Raw genomic sequence first — 12,318 nt, forward strand, 5'->3', positions numbered from 1 at the left:
TAGAAATTGCATAGTCAAGGTACTAAATTAACATTTTTGAAAGTCAAGTGTTGCAATTAACACAAGTGCAATAGTCAGTAGATCAAAATTGAAATTTTCTCATTATAAGTGGATGAAAGTGGAAGTAAATAAAATTGCAGCTTTTGTTTGTTATAACCCAACCGATCCCAACCCCAATCATGTTCATGGGCAAATTATGCCGTGAAAACGTGTTCACCATGTGCATGGTGAACACAGGGGTAGATCCATAGTTTCTATACTGTAAATTTATAATTTTAATTTTTTTAAACGTAGATTCATTATTTTATTTTTCATTTTCTGTTACAGATATTATGAATCTACAGTATAGAAATTATAAATCTGCAGTATAGATATTATGAATTTACAGTATAGAAATTATGAATTTACAGTATAGAAATTATGAATCTACAATATAGATGTTATGAATCTACAATATAGAAATTATGAATCTATAGCTTAGAAATTATGGATCTATCCCGTTAACAACAAATGAAAAACAAAATTATGAATATACGTTTTCAAAAAAAAAAATTATGAATCTACAGCATAGAAATTATGGATCTACCCATGTGTTCACCATGCGCATGGTGAACACGTTTCCACAGCATAACTATCCATGTTCATGATGCCCCCTCTCTCCAAGGCAAATTTTACTATGCGCCATGGTGCACACATCTGCGTGGATCATGGTCCAAAACGGTGTCGTTTTTTTTTTTTTTTTTTTTTTTTTTTTTTTTTTTTTTTTTTTTTTTAAATTAAAAGAAACGGCACATGTTCCATGTAATTAGTTCTGTTTGTATAACATATTCAGTTTCATTTTATTTACATTGTAGTTTCATTTCAGCTCAACTAAAGTTTCATTTTGTTTCTACCGCAACTTTCTTTTCTCTCTTAACTACAAAGTCACTAAAAAAACAGTGAACTCGGGTAGTATCCCCTACTGACTCTATAACTATTGCATCGCACAAATAACAAAAACCGTGCCTGGAAATAAAATATATAAACAATATTACAAAATTATTGTTTTAAACAAAGCAATAATACGAAAAAAAAAAACATATAATACAAAATTTTAAAAATGAAACAATAATTAAAAACAAAACAATAATTAAAAACTACGAAAGATCAATTATAGTCAAAAAATAATATGAAAAAAATACTTTTCTAAAAAAATTGAACTTGTTTGCATCGGCTTAGTCGAAGCAACTGCAGCTGGTCTGGAGTGGCATCAACCCGGACAAATCCATAATAAAGAATGTAAATGAAAAAATAATAACTTTTTTCACAGAGATAAAAATAGTTAGAAGAGATATTGTACCTTTAATGCTTTGAAATATGCATATTAGTTTGAGTGACTATTGAACTACAGTGATTAAATTGATAAATGGGTGATGAGGGAGTTATTGCAAGGGAAAATAGGGATGCAAGGTAAAATGAAGACTCATAATTTTTAGTCTATCAACTCATTGTATTTATAGGTGAAAAATATGATAATTATAAATTTGTAAGATTTTTCAAAAGGAAAGTGTATTTAATATTCCTAATCAAGTCATTATATTAATATTAATATTCCTAATTAATTTTATTCCTAATTAATTCATAACATTGATATTACTAAATTGTCCTTAAATTTGAGCGGGAAAATGAAATAGGAGGATTTTGTTTATATATATATATATATATATATATATATATATATATATATATATATATATATATATATATATATATTGTTGGTCCTGAAAGGGTGGCGAGAAGTCTAGAGGGGGGTGAATAGACTTCTCTAACTTTTTGAACTTTCTTCGAAAACATACAAGGCAAATAACACTTTGGTAATTTCAACTCTAAGTAACAAGCATTAACAAGATAAGCAACTTAGAGTGTGCAGCGGAATAAGTAGCGGTAAAGTGTTATGCTTATAAGTGCGGTGCTCAAAGAGAGATTCTAAACATGCAACACGTTAGAAACACTTGATATGGTTCAAAGATGATGTACGTAAAGTTTGACTTGCATGCATACGTGGGAGCTATCAAACCTAGACAGATAAAGATATGCGATAAATCGTAATCGGGTTAGTTCGCAGTTAGAATAAGCATGCATGAAATATATGAGCAGTACGTAAATAGAGAGAGAGATTTATAGTGGTTCAGAGGTGGTGTAATCCTCCTAGTCCACTCTTCTCCTTTCACTTCAAGGAGGAAATTCACTATTCTTCGATCACCCAGATACAATAGTGAATAAGTGTCCACCGACACTTCTCCGAGTGCTTCGCACAAAGCTACACTCCTCCAAGGTTTTTCGCAAGCTCCTCTTGTTACTCCGCCTTCCCGAGTACTTCGCACCAAGCTGTACTCCTACACCACGAGAACTACGCACAAAGCTACGTCCTCCAAGGGTTTTCACAAGCTCCTATTGTTACTCTGCCCTTCACCACAAGTGCTACGCACAAAGCTACACTCCACCAGGGTTTTTCACTCTCTCTAGTTACTCCGCCCTCTTTCTACACTCAGTAGAGAATATTACAAAGAAATAAAATTTCTCTCTCACTCAGACTTGAATTTTATTCTATGAAGCTCTGTTTCCCCCTTTTTCGGCTAATAAAAAATATAGCTTGTATCTTTTGCTTGTATGTTTTAGCCGTTGTTCAAGTTGTTGAACTGTTCAATCTCTTTGGGGTTTTTCTTGCTTAACTGCTCTCTTCTCTTTTTACTACTCCTTGTCTTCAAGTCTACTTGGACAATTTATAGCTAGTAAAAGCTATTTGCCCGTTGATCAACTTTCGATCTTGATCGTCCATTTTGAATTGTAGTTGATCAAATAATATTGTCAACTTGATCTGAAATATTAGGTAGATGTCATTTCTCCTTTTGTCAGATGATTTGAATAATTTGCCCGTTGCCGTTTCTTGAATTTTGTAGCCTCCAGAATTTGAATAAATTCGGCGCGGCAATCTTTGACATTTCTGGTCCTTCATAAATACTCTGACATGTCAAGTTGATCAAATAATTTATCTGCTGATTCTTGCTTGAGTATAAAATAATTTCTCCGCGAATCAGCCTTCTTTGAGCGTCTCCGGTTCCACCGTAAAAATTTGATGTTCAGATGAAAATATATCAGTTATTTTCTCCTTCATGATCCTTGTAAAATAATATATTGGAACCTCTGTAAAAACTTCACAGTTGTTCATGGTGAGATGCTCTGTTTCGAATTTCTAGCTTGGTCCACCATACTTGGTGTGTTTCTCCATATGGTGCATGACTTTTGTGAGACTTGAGCATTTTACTTAGTCTCCATATTCTTAGCTAGTCTCCTTTAGCTAGTCTCCATCTTAGCTAGTCTCCTTTTTAGCTAGTCTCCATGTAGCTAGTCTCCTTTAGCTAGTCTCCATTCCAAGCTAGTCTCCATTAGCTAGTCTCCATTCCAAGCTAGTCTCTCATACGGTTTGGTATACTTTGAGCTAGTCTCTCATACGGTATACGGTCCAATGTACTTGACCTTGAGCTAGTCTCCCATACTGTCCAAGCTAGTCTCCCATACGGTTATACGGTCCAAGCTAGTCTCCCATACGGTCCAAGCTAGTCTCCCAACTTTGAGCTAGTCTCTCATACGGTATACGGTCCAATGTACTTGACCTTGAGCTAGTCTCCCATACTGTCCAAGCTAGTCTCCCATACGGTTATACGGTCCAAGCTAGTCTCCCATACGGTTAGAGCTAGTCTCTCATACGGTCCAAGCTAGTCTCCCAAGCTTAAAAATGCTTCACTTGAGATTCGAACTTAGGATCATTTGGCATAGCTCACACGCGTTCTTGGTGACTTATCCACATCATAATTGTGTTAAGCTATAATCCCGCTTAACATCTAAAATCAACATGTGATTTTCCAGACTTGTACATGGGTTGCATGATATGGGTGCACCATACTCCGTAGACTCAACCTGACTCAAATAGAATAAAAATGGGGACTACTTGATTTTTCAAAAATACATTCGGCTCATCAAAATTTACAATAAATTCCTAACAATTTCCCCATTTTTGATGATGCCGAAACTTATACCCAAGTCATTTTGGCTTTGTCAATTTTGAAAAATAATTTCTTTTATTCGATTTTATTTCGACTAGCCAATTGACGGGTTTAACAAATTTAAGACCTAGAGATTTTAATTTTGGACGGTCCTAAACGTATATTGAGACTATAACGCGGGGTTGCGTATTGATTTTTATCTTTTAATTTTTCTTCCCCCTTTCAATTTTATTTTCTCAATTATACGCATCACATGCAATTACTAAGTCCAATTTAAAATCTTGTGACATAAAAGCACAAAATAAATAAATTAACTAGGACTTACTTCGTATGGTACGAAATATTTTCATCATGCAATTTCAACCCATTTTAGCTTAGCATATATAGGATGTCAAAACAAATGTGCTAGCTAAAATAAATTATACACCAAAAATTGAATTTGACAAACAACTTTGTTACCTCCCTTTCAACTTCGCATTGATGAACTCTCTCAACTTCTTGAAGTCCTTTTCTAGCTCTTTGTGTTGATAGGGTGCGGTCACTTGCCCGGTGACATAGTTGCCGTACGCTTCCCTAATGTTGTTCCTTTTCAATACTCCTGCTTCATGCCAGAAAATACATTCATCAAACGTTCGGCCGTCACACATTTGTTCACTACGGTGTCCGAATTCCGTTTGAAGTTCTTGCAATTTTTGAATCCTTGTTGCAATTGGCTTCGGCATTGGAGGCGTTGGAGCAATCGGCGTCGGTGGCAACACTCCTAGAGATGTAGAACTTGGGCTCGGACAAGTTCCTCTAAGGTATTCAATCATACTTACACGGCTTGGAGCTCTTGGTGGTGTTGGTCGAATTAGTTCAACTATTGGTCCTCTTGGAGCTCTTGGTTGTGTGTACGCATAAGCTTGTGGCACAAAATGACGTGCCAATCCTTCCCCCTTTTCGGCAGCATCTATGAATCGTTGAAAGCTCTTGGTGGAAGAATCTTGCTTGTCACGCACTCCCTCTAGAAGATCCATGTGAATACGCGATTGAGTTAGTAAACCTTGCACTTGTTGTTCCAAAAGTTTGAGCCTCGACGTAGTATCGGACCCATGCTTTCCCATTTCATTGAACAACTTCATCACATCTTTCTTCAATTCATCTTTGGTCGTGTCAATTTCGGTTTTTAATAGGCCTTGCCTATTAAACAATTGTTGAGCACGATCCACCATCTCCTTGTGATAATCATCAAGTTTTGTGTCCATTGCCTCCATCTTTGTGTTCAATTCACCCGTAGATCCTTGTACAATACCCCTAACATCCCCAACAATTTCTTCTCTCAAGGCTTGTGCATTGAACAATTGTTCTCTTTGAACGGGTTGATGTGGAATCGGCAAGGGGTGTACAAAATCATCTTGTGGTGTGGTGATCATTGTGTCAGCAAGATTTGCTTCGGCTTCTTCGGTGTTGTAGCAAATCATCAATGTATTTCGGATCCTTGGATGATCTTAATCGTAGATTTCACAAGTAATTGGCAATGTAGGCAAATTCCGTGCTTCATCTAAATTCAAGGAAACCCCTTGACTTGGTGCATTTCCTTCTTCACGAATAGACTCCGTAACCTCCGTTACGGGATGTGGAAAGTAAGACTCAAAGCTCAAATTTTCATTCAAATTTTCATCTCCAAAATTCGCAGGATATGGATCAAATGCCACGATCTCTACACCATCATTTCTCGCCAAAGATCCCTCTCCGGGTCCTCTTCGGGTATCTTCTAAAGACATAGCGGTGGCACGGCGAATATCATTTGAATCAAACTCTCCTAAAGGCTCTTCGGTTGTGGCTTCAACCATCACTCCCTTTTCGGTTCTCTTCTTCCTAGCAAGCTTAGTCAAAAAGTGAGACTTAATCACCGAAAGTCGGGTAGCTTTAGCAAGATCACGTGTACCTAACCAATTCAACACCATTTCTTCCCTTTCCATGGTATTTGGCCCTATTGATTCGGCTAGCAAGTTGTGATCCCCTAATCTCCATGCTCTCCATTCAAGTGCTCTTTTAAACTCCTCCAAAAGTGCACTATCCGCTCCAATTGTTGATATTTCATCATCACTTCCAACTTCAACTTGATCATTCACAACAACATCCACTTCAACTCTATTTGCCTCAACAAACCCGTGGCTCTCAAGGATAATTGGGTTTGGATTTTGAGTGGTTAAGGGTCTTGAGATTGGGTGGCTATTTTGCTCTTCATTTGATCGAACGGCATGGGTGTTTGAACCTTCATGACTTGGTTCTCGGATATATTGTTTAAGGTTTTGGAAGGGGTTGGGCAATTTTCTTTTTCGGGTGGGTTTTGGTAAGTTTGAGGGTAAGGAGGGATTTTTAGGTTCATTGGAGTTGGGTGACCGAAAGAGGTAGCTATGGTTTGTAATATGCTTGGCTTTGGTAAGGGTGACATTCTTGGTTCTCAAAATCTCACCAACGGCAAACCCGTAACCGATCTCCTGTTGAAACCATCCATCCACCAAAGACTTGGCCTTCCTAATAGACTCACACAACCTTCCAAACATAAAGGCACCCCAATCCACACAAATATTGTTCAAGATAATATCCATAATCAACAATTTTTCTTTTGACAACTTGTCACGACAATGATACCGGGATTCTACACATTTATGAACAATGTCCAACAACAATCCATAATCCTTCTTCAAATCTCTTTTGTTATCATTAACCTTCGGAGATAGCGGTGCGTTTGCATCGCGTACCTCGGCCCAAATGGCATTGACATCATGCACATGATTGTCTACTCTTAACCTTGTTTCAACAAGATTAAACATTCTCCGAAAATCATCGAGATTAATTTCTACATCAACACCTTTGATCATAGAAATAATTGAGTCATTTTCTATTCTAGCATTCATGTATAATTCGGTCACCTCATCTTTATAGAAGCCAACATATCTAAAAGTGCAAAAATTTAACAACCCACAAGATTCGAGAGAGTTAATAATTTTTACCCCAATAGATTTGTCCTCCACTTGTTTGTTGAAGTCGGTGACATCTAGAATCATCCCGCTTAGTACATGGCTAGATTTCCTTGTTCCTCCGGTTGTGAATGACTCCATCTCCACTTGATTAATCTCCATTTGAGTAGAAAAAGAATTTAGAAATTTTTGGGTGCAAGATTGAGTGTTTCGGCAGTGAGGTCCGAAATAGGATAGAAGGGATGGGTTTTTGGATTGTGAGGTTATTTGGGTAGGATTTTGAGTTTGGGTGATGGGTTTTAGTGTGTAGAAGATTTTTGTGTAGAGAAATTAGAGTGGGTGTTTGAGTGTTGGGAGATTCTTGGCTTTTTCTTGTGCTATGTTTCCGGCCGGCGAGAGAGAGGAGGAGGAAGAAGACTTTGAGTTCTTCTAGATTTTCAATTCTACCCGTTAGAATTGAGGGAGAAGGGTGAGAAATTACTCTTTTGCCCTCTAGTGGGTAGAGAGAGAGTATTGATCTCTTTGAGGATAAATTCGACCTTCCACATGATTTAAATTTGCCAGCTCAGATTTTTATACTCCATTTGTGAGTACATGGCGCCAAAAATTGTGCTTCAAATAACCGCCAACCTGGAGCAAATCAGATAAAAAAAAATCTCGAAAATAATCTGTTAGACCAATAAATACACTCCAGATTAATATTATTATTTCAATTTCATATTTCAATAAAGCTAATTTTCTGAAAAGAAACCTGATAAAAATAAATTGATCAGACAGATACCTAATATCTGAAAAGAATTTCAAGTTCCCAAAACAATTAAATCTTTTGACTTTCTAAAATTGGGCCTAACTTATTTGACTTTTGAATCTTCAAAATGTGCAAGCACTCATCAGAATACATCTTCCTTATCATGCAAACCCAAATAGCTATATTCCCCCTAAATATATGCAATTTCATCAAAATTAACCCAATTAAAAGAACATTCCCCCTAAATTACATACTAATCTCAAATTAATCTAATTAAACACATTTAGCAAACAAATTACACAAATCAATTATGCTAAAACGTGACAAATTAAATAGACATACGTATCACATAAATAAATCGCAAATTTAGGTACGCAGTTTTCGTAAGATAAAATTATAACACATTTAGGTACATACAAATTTTACGAAAACATGTACACAATTAAACATATATCATACGTACATACCAATTCAAATTAAAACACATAGGTCACATAGATTTCATGCAATACACACAGTACGTATCAAAAATTAACAAAAAATTAAGAGTTAAGGAATTGCTTAGCTCATTTCGATCATTCCCATTTCATGCCTTAGAGTTGCAAAACGAGATTCACACAACGGCTTTGTGAGAATGTCGGCAATTTGATTCTCCGTGGGAACATGATCGATTTTCAAATCTTTCTTTTCGACGTGGTCTCGGATAAAATGGTGTCGAACGTCAATATGCTTGGTTCGCGAATGAAGCACCGGATTTTGGGTTATGGCGATTGCACTTGTATTATCGCATAAAATGCTAACATTTTCGCACTTAATCCCATAGTCCAATAATTGTTGCTTCATCCACAAGATTTGTGCACAACAACTCCCAGCTGCAATATATTCGGCTTCGGCAGTGCTCGTAGCTATGGAGTTTTGCTTTTTGCTGAACCAAGAGACCAATCTTCCCCTAAGAACTGGCATGTCCTTGAGGTACTTTTTCGGTCTATTTTACAACCTGCAAAATCTGCATCTGAATAACCAGTTAGTGTAAAATCTCCTTCTTTGGGATACCATAATCCCACATTGATTGTTCCTTTGAGATATCGAATTATCTTCTTGGTTGCAATCAGATGACTCTCTTTGGGCTTTGATTGGAATCTTGCACATACGCCAACCGAGTAGGATATGTCCGGTCTGCTTGCGGTTAAGTATAGTAACGATCCAATCATCCCTCGATACATCGTTTGATCGACATCTTTTCCTTCATCATCTTTATCCAATTTTTGAGATGTACTCATGGGAATTTTGACTGAGGATTTTCCATCTATGCCAAATTTCTTGATAAGATCTCTTGTGTACTTGGCTTGATTTATGAAAATTCCTTCTTCAAGTTGCTTGACTTGCAGTCCCAAAAAGTAATTTAATTCTCCCATCATACTCATCTCGAACCTGTTCTGCATGAGCTTAGAAAATTTCTCACATAAAGATTTATCAGTACTTCCAAAGATAATATAATCAACATAAATTTGTACTAATAAAATGTGATTATTTTCTTGAATTCTAAAGAGGGTTTTTATCGACTAGACCTTTGGTGAATCCACAACTAATTAAGAACATTGACAAGGTGTCGTACCAAGCTCGCGGAGCTTGGTTTAATCCATACAATGCCTTCTTTAATTTGTAGACTTGATCACCAACGTCTTTTACCTCAAAACCAGGTGGTTGTTCGACGTAAACTTCTTCTTCAAGTAAGCCATTAAGAAATGCGCTCTTTACGTCCATTTGATATACCACGAAATTCTTATACGCTGCATATGCTAGGAATATCCGAATTGCTTCGAGTCGTGCGACGGGGCGAATGTCTCATCAAAATCAATTCCTTCTTCTTGTGAATACCCCTTCGCGACTAATCTTGCTTTATTCCTAACAATGACGCCGTCTTCGTTTGCTTTGTTCCTAAAGACCCATTTAGTGCCAATTACATTTTGGTGCGTTGGTCTTGGAACAAGTTTCCATACGTTGTTGCGCTTGAATTGATCTAATTCCTCTTGCATGGCATCTATCCAACTTGGATCGGCTAAAGCTTCATCAATTTCTTTTGGTTCCAGTTGAGATAGAAAGCATGAGAACATTGCATCTTGTTGTTGGTTCCTAGTAGATGATCGCGTCTTCACTCCGTCACTTGGATCTCCAATGACTAAGTCATGTGTGTGACTTCTTAGCCATTTTCGATTTGGTTGGAATTTTGTTGGATTCTCAGAGTTTCCTTCTTGATGTGATTCCACTTGTTGTGTATTAATGACGGTTCCATCTTCGGGTTCAACTACTGGAATTTCTTCTTGTGCAATTTCAGTTGTGCGTGATATTTCGGTATCACATTTGATATTGCCTCAATTTGGTGATCACCCATATCACTTGATTCTTCTACTTCCTGCAACACATTGTCTTCGAACAAATCATTAGATTTAATTAAATCACGATTACCTTCACCATTTTTGCCGTTATTGTCGTGATTTTCATCGAACACAACGTGAATCGATTCTTCTACCACCATTGTTGATTTGTTGAATATTCTATATGCCTTGCTGGTAGATGAATATCCAAGAATATTCCTTCGTCCGCTCGCTCGTCAAAAGTCTTTAATTGAGACTTTCCATTAACAAGTACAAAACATTTACAACCAAATGTATGAAAATAGGTGAGATTGGGTTTTCTCCCTTTCCATAATTCATAAGGTGTTTTGTTATAAGACTTGTGGATTAGACTGCGATTTTGAGTATAGCACGCCGTGTTAATCGCTTCTGCCCAAAATCTCTTTGGTAGTTCGGCGGCCGTTATCATGACTCGTGCGGCTTCCTTGAGTGTTCGATTTCTTCTTTCAGCTACACCATTTTGTTGCGGCGTTCGTGCGGCAGATAATTGATGTAAAATTCCTTATGAATTGCAGTAAGATTGAATCACTCTGTTCACGAACTCTGTTCCTCGATAGGTTCGTATTGTTGCAATCTTCATGTCTTTTTCGACTTGCAGTAGCTTCAATAGCTCTGGCAACTTTGATAAGACTTCATCCTTTTTCTTGATGAATATTGTCCATGTGTACCTAGAAAAATCATCAACAACAACCAAAGTATATTTCTTACCACTTATACTTACTGGGTCTACTGGACCAAATAAATCCATGTGCAGTAGACTTAAGGGTCTTGATGTTGACTCTTGAGCTTTGACTTTGAATGATGCTTTGATTTGTTTTCCTTTCTGGCATGCATCACAAATTTGATTTTTCTTGAACACAATGTTGGGTAGTCCTTCGACTATATTATTTCTTGCAAGCTTGTTGATGGTTTTGAAATTCAAATGATTTAGCCTTCTGTGCCATTCCCAACAAGCTTCATTCGAATTATTTGCCATCAAGCATACGGATTCCTTCGTTTTACTCCAATCCACAACATACATGTTTTTCTTTCTTGATCCGGCGAGTACGACTTCATTCGTAGATTCGTCCTTGACTTGACATTTGCCTTTGTAAAATTCTACAAGATATCCTTTGTCGCAAAATTGACTTGTACTAAACAAGTTAAATTTTAATCATAAGATACGTCATCAATTCGTAGACCATTTTTCACAATTGCGCCAGTTCCTTTTGTCATTCCATATCGATCGTTTCCACCAAACACTACTTTTGGTCCTTCGATACTTTTGAACTCAACTAGACTAGCTTTATTGCCGGTCATATGTCGAGAGCAACCGCTATCGAAATACCAAATTTCCTGCAAGAAAGATTAATTATTTTTAGGTACCCATGCTTGATTGGGTCCTTTTGTGTTAGTAATTTTTGGCATCCAAATCCACCTAGTTCCCACTGATCCAAGAATAGGTGATTTGTAACCATTAAAAACATTATAATCATAACGCACTTGCGAATAATGCTTTTGGTGCGGGTTGAGAAGCAGATAGTTGCTTGATTCTATGAAAAAGAGCAAATCTGGACTTGGTCCATGGTTTGTCATCAAGCGACCAATCTTGTTCTGAGGGATATATCTCCCAGCCCCAATTCTCGGAATTCTTCCCATATTCCAATGAGGTTTTGTTGCACTAGACTCGTTAGTTCTTTGGAGATACAAATTTTTGCCTTTTAAATTTTGTTGCCTATCCGAGATATTAATTTTTGATTCGGCTTTGCAACATTTTTCTGGCATTTATTTGATTACCAAACTCCTTGTCTCATTGTGCTATACTGACTTTTCACAAATTTTACCACTGGAACTTTATTAATTAAAGTAGTAGTAGAATTAGTCAGTTTTACAGGGGTTTGAGAACATGATGGATCGTAGCCTAGTCCGGCTTTATCTCAGCGGGTTTTTGCATGTTTACCATTTTATCCATTATTTTGGATGAATTTGTAAATGATGCGATTACTTCCCGAAGGTTATGTTCTCGAACCTCTCTAGCTTTGCACTCTTCTTGAAGTCGAACATTTTCGGCTTTCAAATTACTCATTTCATTTAGAGCATTTTGCAATTTTTGTGACATTTCTTCCTTTTCAAGAATTAACGTATTATTGCGCTCTTTGATTTGAGTA

Source organism: Ipomoea nil, unplaced genomic scaffold (genome assembly GCF_001879475.1).
Source record: "Ipomoea nil cultivar Tokyo-kokei standard unplaced genomic scaffold, Asagao_1.1 scaffold2144, whole genome shotgun sequence".
In the NCBI taxonomy this organism is placed as follows: Eukaryota; Viridiplantae; Streptophyta; class Magnoliopsida; order Solanales; family Convolvulaceae; genus Ipomoea; species Ipomoea nil.